This window comes from Protopterus annectens, chromosome 2.part2, assembly GCF_019279795.1.
Source record: "Protopterus annectens isolate FY-2018-M chromosome 2.part2, PAN1.0, whole genome shotgun sequence".
Lineage (NCBI taxonomy): Eukaryota > Metazoa > Chordata > Ceratodontiformes > Protopteridae > Protopterus > Protopterus annectens.
This window is the reverse complement of record NC_056730.1, coordinates 791,710,813-791,726,720: the sequence shown is the minus strand read 5'-3', so window position 1 is coordinate 791,726,720 and position 15,908 is coordinate 791,710,813.

Sequence of the window (15,908 nt, the reverse complement as noted above, 5' to 3'; positions counted from 1 at the left end):
GTACTTTTCAATGGTATGAATGTGTGAATCTTTGATGCCTGTGGTCTATTGCTTGATAGATAACTCTCTGCTGTCACATGTTAAAGCCAGTGCTGTACAAATCACCCACCTTTACTTACTTACATTACCAAGTAACAATATGCAAGGATATGCCGTTCATTTGTATTATTGCACACTTTTGTTTTAAAACTCCAGGTTCAACAATTATCTTATAAATCCAGCAGTTGCTAAAGCTTTAGTTCAGGGCTAAGTTTGTCTGATGCTAGGAGTACACAGAAATTACATGGCTAGGCAAAACTTGTGAGTATTACCTGGCATCAATGTTGCCATATGTATATACATAGGATGAAGGTCTTATCCCCTTAGGTGGTGAGTGAGTGTACTATGCATTGCCTCTTAGCTAATGGAAGGCTATATTGAGCATGTCTACCTCTACCTACACCAACAGTAGCTGATGGTTCCCCATCTGATTCCTAACCTGCGTGTTGCTGTGGAAACCTTGCCATTGGTGGTGTGATGTGTGACCTTTCCCCTTGTTAATCCTGCTGAAGTTGTTTTCTCAGAATGGTGTTGTGAGGCATGGCAAAGATAATGAAGATTTCAGTACATGTATGTGGATTGTACTGCAGTGCTCCCCCAGATGTATCCAAGCACAGGGACTGTGACTTCATCAGCCCACACATGCTCTATGATATTTCTGGTTTGAGTGTGTGTCTCATTATGATGTTCTTCAGTGGGCATGTGTGCATTTCTGATGGGTGTCATTGGCCACAGTTCCTGTGCATAACCTGCATGGCTTGACATTTAATGGAGTGGAAGCCCTTTCTATTTATGTAGACCCTTCCCTGTTCCCCAGTTGGTGCTTAATTTTTATATGTGGCACCCAGTACTTCAGGGTAGTGTGCTACAGGGTAGAACTGTTTCATATTTGTTGCCCTGTCCTCAGGAGTATGGGGAAGGTATATGTGGTGACTGGCATGTTGGAGCATAGCATTCAGGAATTGATAGAGGGTCCTGGATGCTGATGCTTATGATACCCACAGCATGTTCCCTATTGATCTCTGAATGGTTTCTGTAGCTAAAATTCTAAGTGCTACATATTCTTTTGTCTCTATTGGAATTGGTTCTGCTCAGTTTGCCCTGGATCTGAGTTCAAAACAACAGAGGTTACAGAGTTCCTGTAGTTTGTCTCTAACTACCCTGTAGCACTGTACAACTTCCACCTCATGCAGATGGTGATAAGTTACCTGAGGCCTGAAAAGTCTTCTCTTTCTTGGTCATGGTCTATTAGCAGTGTAATAGACTTAATTCTGTTGCACATACACATGAATTATAGCAACAGCAGCCACTAATATTCTTTCTGTGTAGATTCCTTTTTGTAGCTATATTGTAATAGGTTTTAAAATTCACAGGAAAAAAACAGCACTGAGTCTACATGGCTGCTTTATAGCTTGTTGAATAGTTCCCTTATCTTGGCTTGGTTTATTAGCATACAATTCAGCTGTATGTGTCATAATTAGAATGCCACAGTTTATATTTTGGTTGTGCAGCTTTACACACCATGTAGAGACACTTATTGAATACAAACCCATGCCACAAAGTGGACACAGTCTTGGAGGATCGTGTAGGGTTTATTGAATCTGCACATAAGACTATGTAAGTTATTAATTTTATTGTATTTCTTCAACTTTGCTTAGTATGTATATTACTAGGCTTACTGAATGTCAGATATACATAATATGTTCATTAGAAGTGTTAAAGTGCTGGTGATTTTGTTTTCCTTGTTCCTGTGTAATACATTCCTTTCTCAGCTCATTTATAAAGCAATTAGCACATAAAAATCTTGAGAATGAAAGAATGTTCCAGTTGTGTCAAAATACTTGATTCTTGTTTGCTTTGCTTCCCACCTGCTCCCTGGGTTGTTTTGAAGAAAATCAAGGTCAAAGTTCATCACTGATGTCATTAAAAACAGGAAGAATTTGTAATTCTTACCTTTTTCCAAGTATATATTCGAAAAAAATCAAAATAACATTTTTTTTAAATATTTATCTAGAAGTGGAAAATTAGTAAAACAAAAGCTGCAGTAATATTTTATAATGAACTGTTGCTAACATGAAATTTGCTTGCATTTTGCTGAATGTTAGCTTATGTTGTAGTGCCATTAACTCTAGCTGTACAAATTAATGGAAAGAAGTAAAGTTAGATGTTTGTTACTGATTAGAACAGTTTAAAATAATTAAGGAGAATGAGAAACTTGCAGAGGAAATTAGCAACTGCTGTGTGCTGTGAGCTGTCATTTTCAGATGTTGCAATCAAACTCTAATGTCAGGATGTGAATCTTAGATCAGAACAGCAATTCACAATGGCTAAAAGCACACATTCAAATTGAACAAGCAGGAATTAGTCTATATATTCAGGATGGCATGTGATACTATAATTCATAAGAATAATACACATCTTATGAATAATATGCAAATGCACAAAGAATAAAATATCTGCTATGTAAGATTAATAAAATAACTGTATCAGAAAGCCAGGAAATATATACATATATTGTAATTTCTAATAGAGAACTGATGATTAAATAGCTATTTGATGGGAGAATTTAATAATACAAGTTATATAGAATAAGATAGAATATTAGTGGGCAAATAAGACAGAAAACTATATTTTAATAAATTGCTTATAAGAAAAATATGTATTACACATACCTGGATATGCAGAAATATGAATGTACAAGATATTATATAATTTACTTAGAAAGTAATATAAAATATTTGAAAATATACAGAAAGCTGAAATTTGAAGCTTGGTCATGTGAATTTTGAAGCTTTTTGCATATTGTATGTTATAAAATTCAGTAGGACTACCAAAATAACTCATTTCATAAGTCAGAGCTGAAATGTGAGTGATATACTGTGGCATTAGTACATCTAATTTGATAGAAAGTAAAGTAGATTTTTTCAGTATATTTGAACCCTGGAAGGATAATATTACAATTTGAATTACGCACATTTTAACTTTTAAATACAATGTAGACTGCAATTGTTTGACTACATAGAAATAGCAAGACATTCTCTATGACCTCAGTAAATATGCATATTTTTATGCATTAGTTTAATAAGCTAAAGGATTTTTAAATATGTTGATATCTATCATATTAAGAGTGTTACAAAATGTTATGATATAGACATGTGTAGTTTTAATATCAGTTCAGAGCTCTTGTTATAACTATAAAATATGTCTCTATCCATTAGCTTGAAAAATATATATGTCCACTGATTTTCATTTTGTATAATAGTTTAGTATGATAAGATTGTCTGTCACCTGCAACCTTACATATGTATTTATCTCTTCGGGTTCTACTGTGTTCTAAGTATTTATTTAGGAAATTAGGTATAATATTGTTGAATGAGTGAATAATTTAGGGATATTTAATTAATAATGTATTCTACTATTAGTTAAATTGTTATATATTGCAGTTTGTTGGATTATTTAATATCGGTAATTAATTGCAGACGATTATTATAATTTTATGTAGTAATGAGAGAATGGTTTTAAATGGCATAATATAATTAAATTAATATTGTCTTTTTTAACTTATATATAATATTATATTAATTATTTGTAAGTCATGGTAACTTTTGGCTAGATTTTTGATTAATTTTTAGGTATTGGTAGGTAGATAGAGAAATAGTATAGTAGCTTTTCTATTCAACAGGCAAACTAGGACCTTTGGTATCCATGGTAGGTGATGTTTTATTAGCAATATATAAGGTTTCAGTTTTAGACTTGTTCTTTTATATAAGTTTTATTAGTTTAGTTTGTGCAAATAAATAATAAAAAATGTGGAACGTTAAGATAGCATTGGAGGAATGCATTACAGTATTATATACAATTAAATTAATATGCAAATAAATCTGTTATCTTTTAAAAGAAATCTTTTTAAATACATCGTATAAATAGTTTTAATCTATTATCTATTAATGTAAATTGATTAAATAATGACAACAAAAGGAAATCATTGAGTTATTTAAAATTATATAGAACAGAAATTATATTCTTTCAAGAGGCTCACTTCATATATATGAAATGTTATCATCTGCTTCTTTTAACAAGTGTTACATAAAAAGGCAAACACACAAACTAAGAATCAAAAGCACCAAAGGCTTAGCAAATTACTTGAAACAAACAATTTATTGAGTTAGCGCTTTCGGAAACAAACTGTGTTTTTCCTTCTTCAGACAAGGTACTACCATTTTGCAGAGCTTATAAATAACACATACAATGCCAATTAACTGATTGTTAAAACTAATTGAATAGTTTTAAAGTGACAGATGCAATTCAGTAGATTTTACCAAGCCAAAGGAATACACCTTAGGCAAATACACAAATACACTTTCTTTCTTTCTTTTAACAAGTGTAGAAGAACTGCTATACTTTGGAAGAAAATACTGTAATGCTTAAGGTCGTGGAATCCATTAATGATCCCAAAGAAATATAAGCATTTGCAATAATTAAATATAATGCCAAACTTTATACACTAGCTAGTTTTTTTAATCCCTGGAATAGGTACAAGAGTGGTTAAAGTTCACTTAAACGTACTATAAAGTAAATGGATGGATACTAGAATTTTAGCAGGGGATTTTAACTGCATATATAGTAAGAAGATACAAGTTAACAGAAGAAAGCTAACACTCTGTAACACTAAATATATCAATTAGTAGTAATAATTTAGCTGATTTAATAGTAAACACAGAAGATAAGTCATTCTTCTTTGCTCATTATTTTTATGCAGATGGGATGCATATTAAAATTGATAGGATTTATGCCTCCACAGATTTATTTAATAATGTGAATTATTTTAAAATGATTCCTTGTCCTTTATCTGATCATAATACACTAACCCCGGGATTCATGAACCTTGCGCCAGGCGCCCGCATAGCGTTGGCGTTATAACGCCAAATATGGCTGCTGAGCGATTCAGGTATGAATGAATTCCACGTGCACTACCGGCGTGCGCCGGACCGTCTCCGCCCCCCGGCGTAGGTATGCAAAACACACTGTGTGCGGTATTGCACCATGCAAATGAGGGCAATAGCGATCCACGAAGTGGCGCAGGCGTAGCGTAAGGGCACGGAAATGTAAACCAAAAAAAACGGTTTACATTTACCCAAACATACCGGAGGAGTAGCGGAAGGCTGTCAAAGTCAGGTATCATATAGGTGCAATATGCCAATGTGGAAAGGCACCGAGAATGTCCAAAGAAAATATGCACAAAATGTAAAAAATGACATAAATGGCACGTACGTAGAAAGAACAGCAGACCCCGGGATGTGTGCACAGAAGTTGTAAAGCAATGAAATAATATGATAATGTCCGAAAAGAGCATTAGAACACAAATCAGCTGCACAGCCACCACACACCATAGTATGTATGTAAAGCTGCAACCCCAGCGCAATGGTTGTCAAGGAGTGGAGGCGGTGTCCAGCCGTAACCAGGTATTAGTAGTCAATTCCATGCAAATGAGGCAGATAATAGTGAATCGCAAAAGCGGCGCCAGCGTAAGGATGGAGCAAGCGGCGTGGCGGTACTACACCGGTGGCCTACACCAGATACCGTCAACCACACAGGGTGTGCCACCGTGGGAGGAAGGATATTGGAGGACAGCAAATCTGGGCTGTACAATGCACATCACAACATCATGACTGGCGTGTTAGGAAATAGATGCGCTGACAGTACAGAATGCGCGTACAAATGCATGTGCGAGGGCGACTACGTTCCCGAAAACAGTCATGTGGCGGCCTCACCGGCAACAACCAGGGATATAGGAAGGTAATGCTGAGAATACGAGGAAATGCGGAAGCAGTGTAAATGTATCCGTAACGAGCAATTAACACCAATCAATGCAGGAAGGGCAATCGCCGGCAGCTGATAAGTCTGCATGCAGACTCCTGCAGAACGGGAAAGGGGAGGCATATGAGAGCAAAGATAATAGGGGATGTAGTAGAAATGCAAAGAGCAAAGAACCGAAATAGCACAGCCAAGTACAGATGTAGCATAACTGCGGCCGCAGATAAAATGCATCATATGCCATGTGCGTGCAGGATGCAGTAATGTAAGATGCCAGGCGAAGGCAATGCAGGCAACTGTAATGTTACACTACAGGCAGTACCGTTGCAGCTGCAAGCGTAAAACCACGGAAATAATCCATGGATAGGGCCGCACAGACACACCCAATGACATCACCGGGTATACAGCACAACAGTAATAAATGTGAATCGCACAACACACAGCGCGATTTCCCAAACGCCGCACCGTAGGGTGTAAACAGGCGGGAACTTTTAACATGTATATGCTGGGTGCCGCCGTGGCCGTGATGAATAGGTATGTGGCAGAGACAGGCGGAGTTGCGGAGGGTGGTGCCGACAACTACCGTAGGCCTCACAGGAGAAGGAGAGTGTTCAGACCAAGGGTGACCTACCAGGGGCTGCGAGACCTGGAGATAGTAGGCGCTACAGGGTGGACAGGGACACGTTACAGCAAATAGTGGAGCTGTGCCGGCCGCCTGAGAACAAGAGACAACAGAGGGCCCATCCCAGTGGACACAAAGGTATGTGTGAGCTTGCGAATACTGGCTACAGGTACCTTCAAAGGCCCACCGGGGACATAATGGGCATCTCACAGGCATCAGCATCCAGGGTACTACACCAGTTCCTGGATGCCATGTTCCACATGCCCATGAGCACATAAAGTTCCCCACATCTCAGGAGGAGTTGGCTAGCAATATCGCCGCTTCCACCGTGTGGCACAATACCGGAGGTCCTGGGTGCGATAGACTATGCGCACATAGAGATCAAGTCACCACCTGAGGAGGAGGGTAGGCGCTACATAAACCGCAGGGGATCCCCCTCCATCAATTGCCAGGTCGTGTGCAATGCGCGGGGCATTATCATGGATGTGTGTGCTGGCAGCCCTGGAAGCTACCACGACTCCCATATCTGGCATGCCTCACAGCTGTATCAGGTATTCGCCAGTGGGGACATCACACAAGGTCACCTTGTGGGGGATGCTGGCTACGCACTGGAGCCGTGGTTGATGACACCCATCAGAAATGCACACACACACATGCAAGAACGCCATAATGAGGCACACGCACAAGCGTGAATAATCATAGGCGTGTGTTCGGGATCTTGAAATCACGGTTCCGGTGCTTGGATACATCCGGTGGAGCCTTGCAGTACTCTCCAGGCACAAGTGCCCACATATTCATAGTATGTTGTATGCTACACAATATGATTCTGCGGAAACAGCTGCTGCAGGGACATAATGGCGGAGGGCCACCAAGCCCGCCACAACTGCCAGGGCAAGCACAGGCACAGGGCGTGCGTCGCCACGGACACACTGAGCCAGCCCCAGTAGGTAGACAGAGGCGTACCCAATATGCCTACGCCCTGGCAAAGAGGGAACGCATAGCACATACTTTGACAGTGTAGGCCCCATGGACTGACACCTCCTGACCTGCACACACAGTAAAATGGACGCCACACAAACATGTGCGCCCGTAATGTGTACCGTATGTGCGGACGTATGTGTGACTCCAACAAAGGCACCGGCCAAACACTGCACACCCAATAGTCAGTAGAGCATGGAACGCCAATAACTCAACGCACGCCGGTTCAACAGCACACGGCGTAGACATATGCTGCCACTATCGGCGCAAGTCGACCACACATGTACGCATTTGCATACACAGATACCGAAATACATATCAGTACACATGTAGAAATATATGTACGCATACACAGATAGAAAGGACAACAGGGTAATATGGAACCCAGGGATGCAAGGTCACAGATAAGTAAGACGCGAAATCACCACATATTAAACATAGTGACCGACAACCCGATCATCCTGGAGGGTGGGCAGGGCAGGTAACGCCAGCCATGGAAATGTTAACCTGCAGCAATACATATCCGCGTGTCGGGATGGTCACCGGTCCACGGTACAGTAGCGGGATATGTGTAGGGTCACCACTTGTCCCACGTTGTGAAGGACAGTCCACCTTTGGGCAGTTGTGTCCTGCAAAAACAATGACAAAATGGCAAATGTCCTGAGATTGTAGGACAAAACTATTCCCCATAATTACGCTATCAGTTGCAGAAAACAGTTATTTTGTAGAAGAAACATCTAAATATGATAATAAACAGAATAAGCAACTGTAATGCTACAGCTTTGTATTCCGTCAAAAAGTGAATCGCTGTCCTCTGTACTGGCCGTGGGTATGTGTTGGCATGCAAAACCTGACGTACTAAAAATGTCCCACCTTGGCCATTTGAAAAGGTGGCAACCCTACATATGTGCGTGTCATATCCATAGGACATGAGTGCGGAGATACACGCCGCCACCGGCGATGCGCCAACGTAGGTATTGTGTCCAACCGTCGGTGCGGCGGAAAGCATACCAGTGAAGTGTACGACATTTTGAGGCTCGTACCTCATCTGGGGTGTAAAACAGTGCATGTTCCTCGCAGTTCCTCCAAGTTCCACATTGAAAATGTCTCTCAAACAACCATTGTTAGGAATGTATATAAATGACATCCTGGTAAATACAATGTACTCATAGTAAGTCATGAAAGGTTCTTCACTGTAAGTAAATCATCATATCATAATCAACCTATGACCTACTTAGCTGAAGTTGTCACTATGCCATTACTATGTGTTCCACATTATGCCCATGTGTTTCACATTACTACTGTGTGTGTTCCCCACTCCGGCAATAGAAGGTTGACAGCCATGGCGGCAATATGTGTATGTGTGAGGTGAGGTTGTCGTGTGTTCCGCTGTGTGTGTGTAATGTGTGTGCCACTGTAAACTGTGTATGAAGGTGACATGTCACAGCGGAGTGTAATAATAGGCGTAGGCATACAGTACAGGAACCATAGGCGTATGTACAGCAGTACCCACAAAGTAGTACCGACATCTCCTCAGTGGCTATGCACGTGGCGACGTAAAATGATGCAAAGCGCCAAATGTCCCAAACTGTACCACAGGGCCATAGCAAACAGGAGATGCAAAGGGGGCATGTACAAACCACGACCGTAGGTATGGCGGCCATAACGTACACTCCACACGGTCCGTCGGCAGCGTTACACAGCATCAGGCATGTATGGCGAAAAGCGAATGTGCCATCCGGCACCGATCGTGAACAGTCACGGTCCGGTAAATACCGCGGTGTGTTCCACGACCGTGGCGTAAGCAAGCGGCACCACGAATAGGAGGCTACGGTAGCATACAGTCCGCCCCAAGTATAGGACCACAATCACCGTAACTATCAGCGACAAAATGCCAATGGATGGTAGGCGCGGACGAACATCCGCAGATATATAACCGATGTGAAGGAGGAATCGTGCAGGAAGCACACATGCAGGCGACACCGACAGCAGGCGACATCAACCAAACAAATATTCCCGGAACAACACACAGGTAACCCGCGGCTCCTAAGCACGGATGGAGCACACACACAAGCATATCTGGTATGTATAAATGCAAGACTCACACACCGTCCCGTCAACCACATCCGCAGATATACCCCATTGCACATATCAAAGGGATAACAGCTAAAACAGTAGCAAACACATACAGGCAGTGAATGACAGCGGCATACCCACAACAAGCTCCTGGGAAACACTAGCAGCGGCTCATGCATCCATGCATTCGCTATGTACAGGAAAATAACAGCCAGGTAACACATTTGAATGCACAACGCCATCGACAGACGCCGCCAGGACACGGGGACCCACATGTCGAACACAATACCATACCCAACACACACAATCCACGGCTAACACCACAGCGAAATGTACCCGACAACACACATAGCGGATGCAGTCACACAAACATGATACAATACATACCATCCTCACGAAGGTATTGCAAATAACCAACGGCCACACGAGGAAAGAAGCATGGCCTAGTGCCGACGCGTAACGAACGAAAGGAGGGGGGATCACCGCTGATATGCGCATAAGTACACACCGAGGAACAGCTATTGGCCTGATTAACCCACATGCATCAGGCGACGACGAATATAAGGAAGACCTCCTGGATATTCAAACCGTATGTTCATACCGAACTAATCCAAACAGAGAAAGATAAACAAGCGAAACAAGTGAATAGAGACGAACTCCGAACAAAAGGCCGGAAAGGTATGTCGAACCCACGACATGTACTGGTGTGTAACGCACGATACGTATGACGAATCTGTACAGTATGTGAACGGTGTGTGTAGGTAAAGATACCTGTCCATCAGGCAGAGAGAGGCGAAGGTTGGATATGTAATGCTAAAGCGCAGCATACCAACAACTGTGGACAACGTGTGCACAGCAGTGGGACAACATGTAAACACCCGCGATAACCCCAGGGCCGGCTTGCCACCCTTTCAAAAGGCCAAAGTGTGAAATCGTCGGGACACACTGCAGATGTTACAGGTGGACACATACCCATGGTCAGTACAAAGGTTAGAACTCTACTCTTTTGCATAATGAAATGTGTAGTCTTGTAGCAGGTCAGTTGCTTATTGTGTGTCTGGTAACAGTTAGGAATGTACATACATAAACAAGTATGTTATGCAACTCCCACATAAGAATGGGATATAGTGATGTCCCACAATCTCAGGACATTTGCCATTTGTGATACAGTTGTCAGGACACAACTGCCCAAGGAGGGACTGTCCCTTGCAAAGAGGCACAGGTGGTAACCCTACCCCAGCTCTGCCATAGGGGTTGCAAACACAGAACAATGCCACCACCCACGCCGATGTTGGCAGTGGATATCCAACACTGAAGTGCCACAGCAGGGGATAGGACATTCATGTATAGTGTCACAGCACACATGTGCATGGGCATATACCGTCGATGTCATACGGAATGTGCGCACGACGTGCACCTATAAAACGCAGTAGGGGCGACTATGTCAATTATGTGTAATGCAAAGCTGGCATGATGGATATGTTCACAAATCATAGACAGTATCACAGGCATAGCATGCATGATGCTGCGATGGGCTAATGTTATATACATACACAAGATATGTATGGCCTGCACATATGGGACAATGTAGTAGCAGAAGAGGTACCCAAAATGGAGGTAACAGCAAGTGACCATGTCCAAACGTTCCATAGCAGGTGCAATGTGTGCCACAATGATGTCCAGCAGGGCCGTGTGTAAACACATGTGCAATGTACACAGTACTGACACCCCCATGGTAGTGTCCACTGAGCGGCAGAACTGGATGTCAACTGTCATGTCTATACAATACGTCCGCTGTGGTGGTACCATGGGTGTGTGTCACCCACCAGCAAGGCAGATATCACACGACTAGTGACACAGTGTGCCCCTGTGGGATGTGCACAGGACCTATGTCCCACAGCATGGTGTGTGTCCAGTCTGTGGATGTCACACAGGCGCCGGGCTGAGCAATGTGGCATGTGTGCACACATGCAGGACTGCTACTCCCCTGCCCACAGCAAACGACATGTAGGAGTACTACATGCATCAGTACTGTGGAGAACATGGCCCATGGCAGAGTACATTACACCCCTGTGTACGTGGCATGCAGGTGAGCACAGATGTGTTACATGACTGTCATTTGCATATGTCAACTGTCTGAGCTGGGTAGACAGCACAGCATGACTATACTGAGACATGTAACGTTGTATCCATTGTGTAAGGTACACCACACATGTGTCATTGTACCTGCGTGTACATGTGTGTATGGCACAGGTACAAGGGCACCCAAGGTATCAGCTAGACATACGGTCCAGAAATGTGTAGTCCTGCACATGTGTACCCACGCTATGGTGTAATATGGCAACCACAGCACCATGTGGGCCATGTGTGTGTACATCAACCATGTACAACGTGATATGCCTGTACACGGACAGTATCCATGTGATACACACCGCATGACTGTCAGTATGCAAATGTGATGTGTATGCAGTATGTGTGATGTAACTGATGCAATGATATCTACATGATATATCTGCCACACTGACACCTGTATGGGTGACAGCAACATGAGCAGGATGACCTAGAATGCTGCCAGGTATGTAGAAGTGGTACATGTAGGCATGTACAGTACTGTGTGACAGCAGGTAGTGTACGTATGCAAATATTGAGCATGAGGGGCCACATGTGTGAGGAATGTGCGATGCCACGCGTCCCTGAAATGTCGGAGTCAGCATGATATGCCTGCACCACAGTGTGAACTGTACAGAAGGCACATGGCGTAACATGCGAAACATACGGTATGATGTGATACAGGATGTGTACACTGTCAATAGCATAAAGTGGAATGGTGCTGAAGGGCAAAGAGCGGATCATGTCTGATGTGATACCCTCTGTAGCACCCCAACCACCCATGCAATAATATGACAGGTGGCCAGCATGGGATGTGGTGTGCTGTGGTGCACAGAAGCCCAACAAGGGTGCCAGGAAAGGCATGCAGGTAGTCATTGAGTGTGTGAAGCATGTATGTCAAGATGTGGCCCAGTGCCATACTGAATGGCCCAGTCATGGGTGTAGAGATGCAGCCCCATACGTGCAATGCAGTACCATCCATGTGTAGTGTGATAGATGTGGTAGTGTGGTGGTCAGGGTGCACATCGTACATGAATGGGCTAGCAGTCACTGACGTGTGCTGCTGCAGAGACATGTAACAGCCAGGTTGGCGGGATACAACAACTACGGCGGTTGGAGGTGACATTGGGACTGTGTTCCCAGACATAACATGTGCATGACAGTACTATGTATGTGTCCACAGGGTTAATACAATGTCCAGCCAAGTGTTGGAACCCTGTAGTGAGTGAGAGTGTGTATTGTTGGTAGGTACCCCATTGGCAGGCAGGATGCCAGCAACATCTGTGTCGTCAATGCCTGCATGACTGTGGTATGCTGCATTGAATGTGGATGTAGTCAAACAGCAGAGACATACCACCACACTGCGTGAGGGCCCACACTGCAATGTCTGGCAGTCATGTGTAGGTAGCTAGCTGTGGAGTATGTCATGCACCAGCAGGACACACCATGACTGTCAAGTGACACACAACACACAGGTGAACAAAACTACCGTGCAACAGCCTGCACATGTGCCCATACAGCACGTGTGCATGGAACAGGAATACCACTGTGGCATCTGTGAAAGTGCCAGCACCACCATGTCTCAGTGTGGGATAGCATGGTCCCTACCGGTGTGTAAATGTAGCAGAAGTGCACTGTGATCACTGTTGGCATAGGCACATAGACTGTCCATCGGATGGGGTGCCATGCCCTCAACTACCTCTGTCAGTGGATGTCAGTAATACCGGCTGTAGTGTGTATGTACCATGCATGCTGCTATGGTTGTGTGCTTAGGGTGTGGCTAGCAGGGATGGTAAGCATGGATGTTCAGCAAACAGAGGGGAGGTGTGTAGGCCTAGCATACAGACACATGGAGGTTTGGTGCATGCTGAGGGTATTGCAGGTATGGTATGTGTCGTGTAATGTGTCAACCAGCTATGCGTACTGCATGGCCAAGCATGTGTGGAGTGCGTGGGAGTCCATACTAGGGAAGGTCCTGTTGCCCGCAATACATAGCAGTAGCAACTGTCCCAGGTGCAATGTACAGCATGCCAACCCGACTGGCATGTAACCTGTGGTGTACAGTGTCTGCACTGTGGCGTGTCACAATGTGTGTACTGGTCACAAACATGGGTATCTGAACATGGACTACCTATGATGCAATGTGTCATGGGAAAATACAGTATGTGTGTAAATCACGGTGTGGTTTGGGAACCACCCACCTGTGTGTGTTGCAGTCCAGGTATGTGACTGGGAGGTATGATCTGTGTACAATCTGGACTGGCAGGTGTGCCGTGTAGGGCATGGAGGCATGTCCCAGGCACCGTAGATAAATGACATGTGTGCTGTACTGTGTGTGCAGTGCTACTGTACAGCACAGTGGAGGGTGTAAGCATTGTCACACATCACTGCATGCTGTGCCCACCTGTGACAGCCCTGCCAGAGGCAGACATGTGACACTGCTGCACAGGCAGCATAGCATGAGAAGATGTACAAGTGGGCTGCACCCCTTAGCCAGATGTCCACACGTCATGTGTGCCACGGTAGTGTGGTTCAACACGACTATCAGACTGGACAAACAGCACATGCCTGCATAACAACAGTATGACCATAGTCAACAGTCCCAGTGACAGAGTAGGCCAATGTAGACTATCCCTGCATGCAGACCAGTGGCTACTGGACACCTGGCTAGACACACACCTGGACGGTTAATTCACCATTGAGCCATCACATGTCCACGTCCATGTGGTCCGTACAATGTCATCACAGGGTGATCACAATAGCAGGTGGCAAGGCAGACACGGTGTACCAGGTGATGTGTCATGTCTGCATATGTTGAGTAGCACAGCCGTTCACATGTCTGCAACATACTGGTGCATGATGTATACTGTGACATGATGAATGGAACTGCACTGTCACCCACTACAGGGCCAGCTGGCACAGGTGTGGTGTGACTGGTGTAACCCATGTTTGCACAGGAGACACACTGCTGTTGTAGGCAGCCATGCTGGTGGCCACCAGTGATATATGCAGTGGTCATACAAACATACTGTACACAGTGTTCAGGCAGGAATGACAATTGTCGTGGACGATGTGCTGCTATGTGAATGTGGGTGTTTGTTGTGAATGTCACACATCCAGAAGACACCATCTGGTGCAGTCATGGTTGTCAACACCGGTACACACATCCACAGCAGTCAGAACCCAGTCCGACAATGTGTGTCACTCACCCTTGCACCGTGTGACATATGTGCACATGCCGGAACACCATCCACTGTCATCTAAGCTGTCTACATGATGGCTGGAATGTGCTGTAGAAATGTACAATGCTGGTAGCCCAATGAAGTACCTGGAATCAGACACAGTACACTATGTCAGCCATGTAAACCATGCACAACAATGACTGCCAAACAGACATGAACAATGCATTGACACATGGAACATGTGCTCATGACAACCCCCACTGAGGTATGTTGCACATATAGATGTACAATTGTCATCTATGGCCATAGCATGGATGCAGACACACATACTCCACAGGTAGTACCATGTGATGTCAGTAGGGGGGCATTGCTTGTGTATATGTCACAGTAGATGTACACAGACATGTCCTGCATAGCCGTCATGTAGGGGTAGCTGTGGTATGTCACTACTGGACATGCCCATACAGAGTACCATGTCCTGCAGGAGATGTGTTAGGTGTGTACCACATGTGACATGCTGACAACAATCTGCGATGTGTATGGCTGCCGGTGTACCTGTGTGACAATGTCTGTGATGGGTGCAAAGGCACATAGTATCGTATTGTATGCACACAAGCCCCACATAGCTGCATAGCCTGAACATACAGTACAAGGAGTGTGTGGGATGATAGCAACCCACAGGTGGAGATGGGTATGGACGGCGGCCCACAACCACATGTGTGTGTACGGTGTTCACGTCCACGACACATGAGCATCTGAGAGGCTAGTGTCACACTTGTACAGGGTCGCATGTACATATGTTCCGCAACATCCCTGTATGTCCCACCACTGGCCTGTGGACCGATGGACAACAAGCAAATGTGCAGGTATGAGATGTGCACAGCACATCACAGATGCCTACCGTAGAACAGGCCTACCATGTAGACATGTGCACAGTAGGTCTGCGCCACCTGCAGTCAAACACATTAGGTGCCAAACAACACCAATAGTCCGGCCAATGACACAGATGGGCGTGCATGCCTCTGTGTATGTATGTCTGTGAATGGCTCCGGCATAGCAATATAGCCGTGTCACCATTGTGAACAACA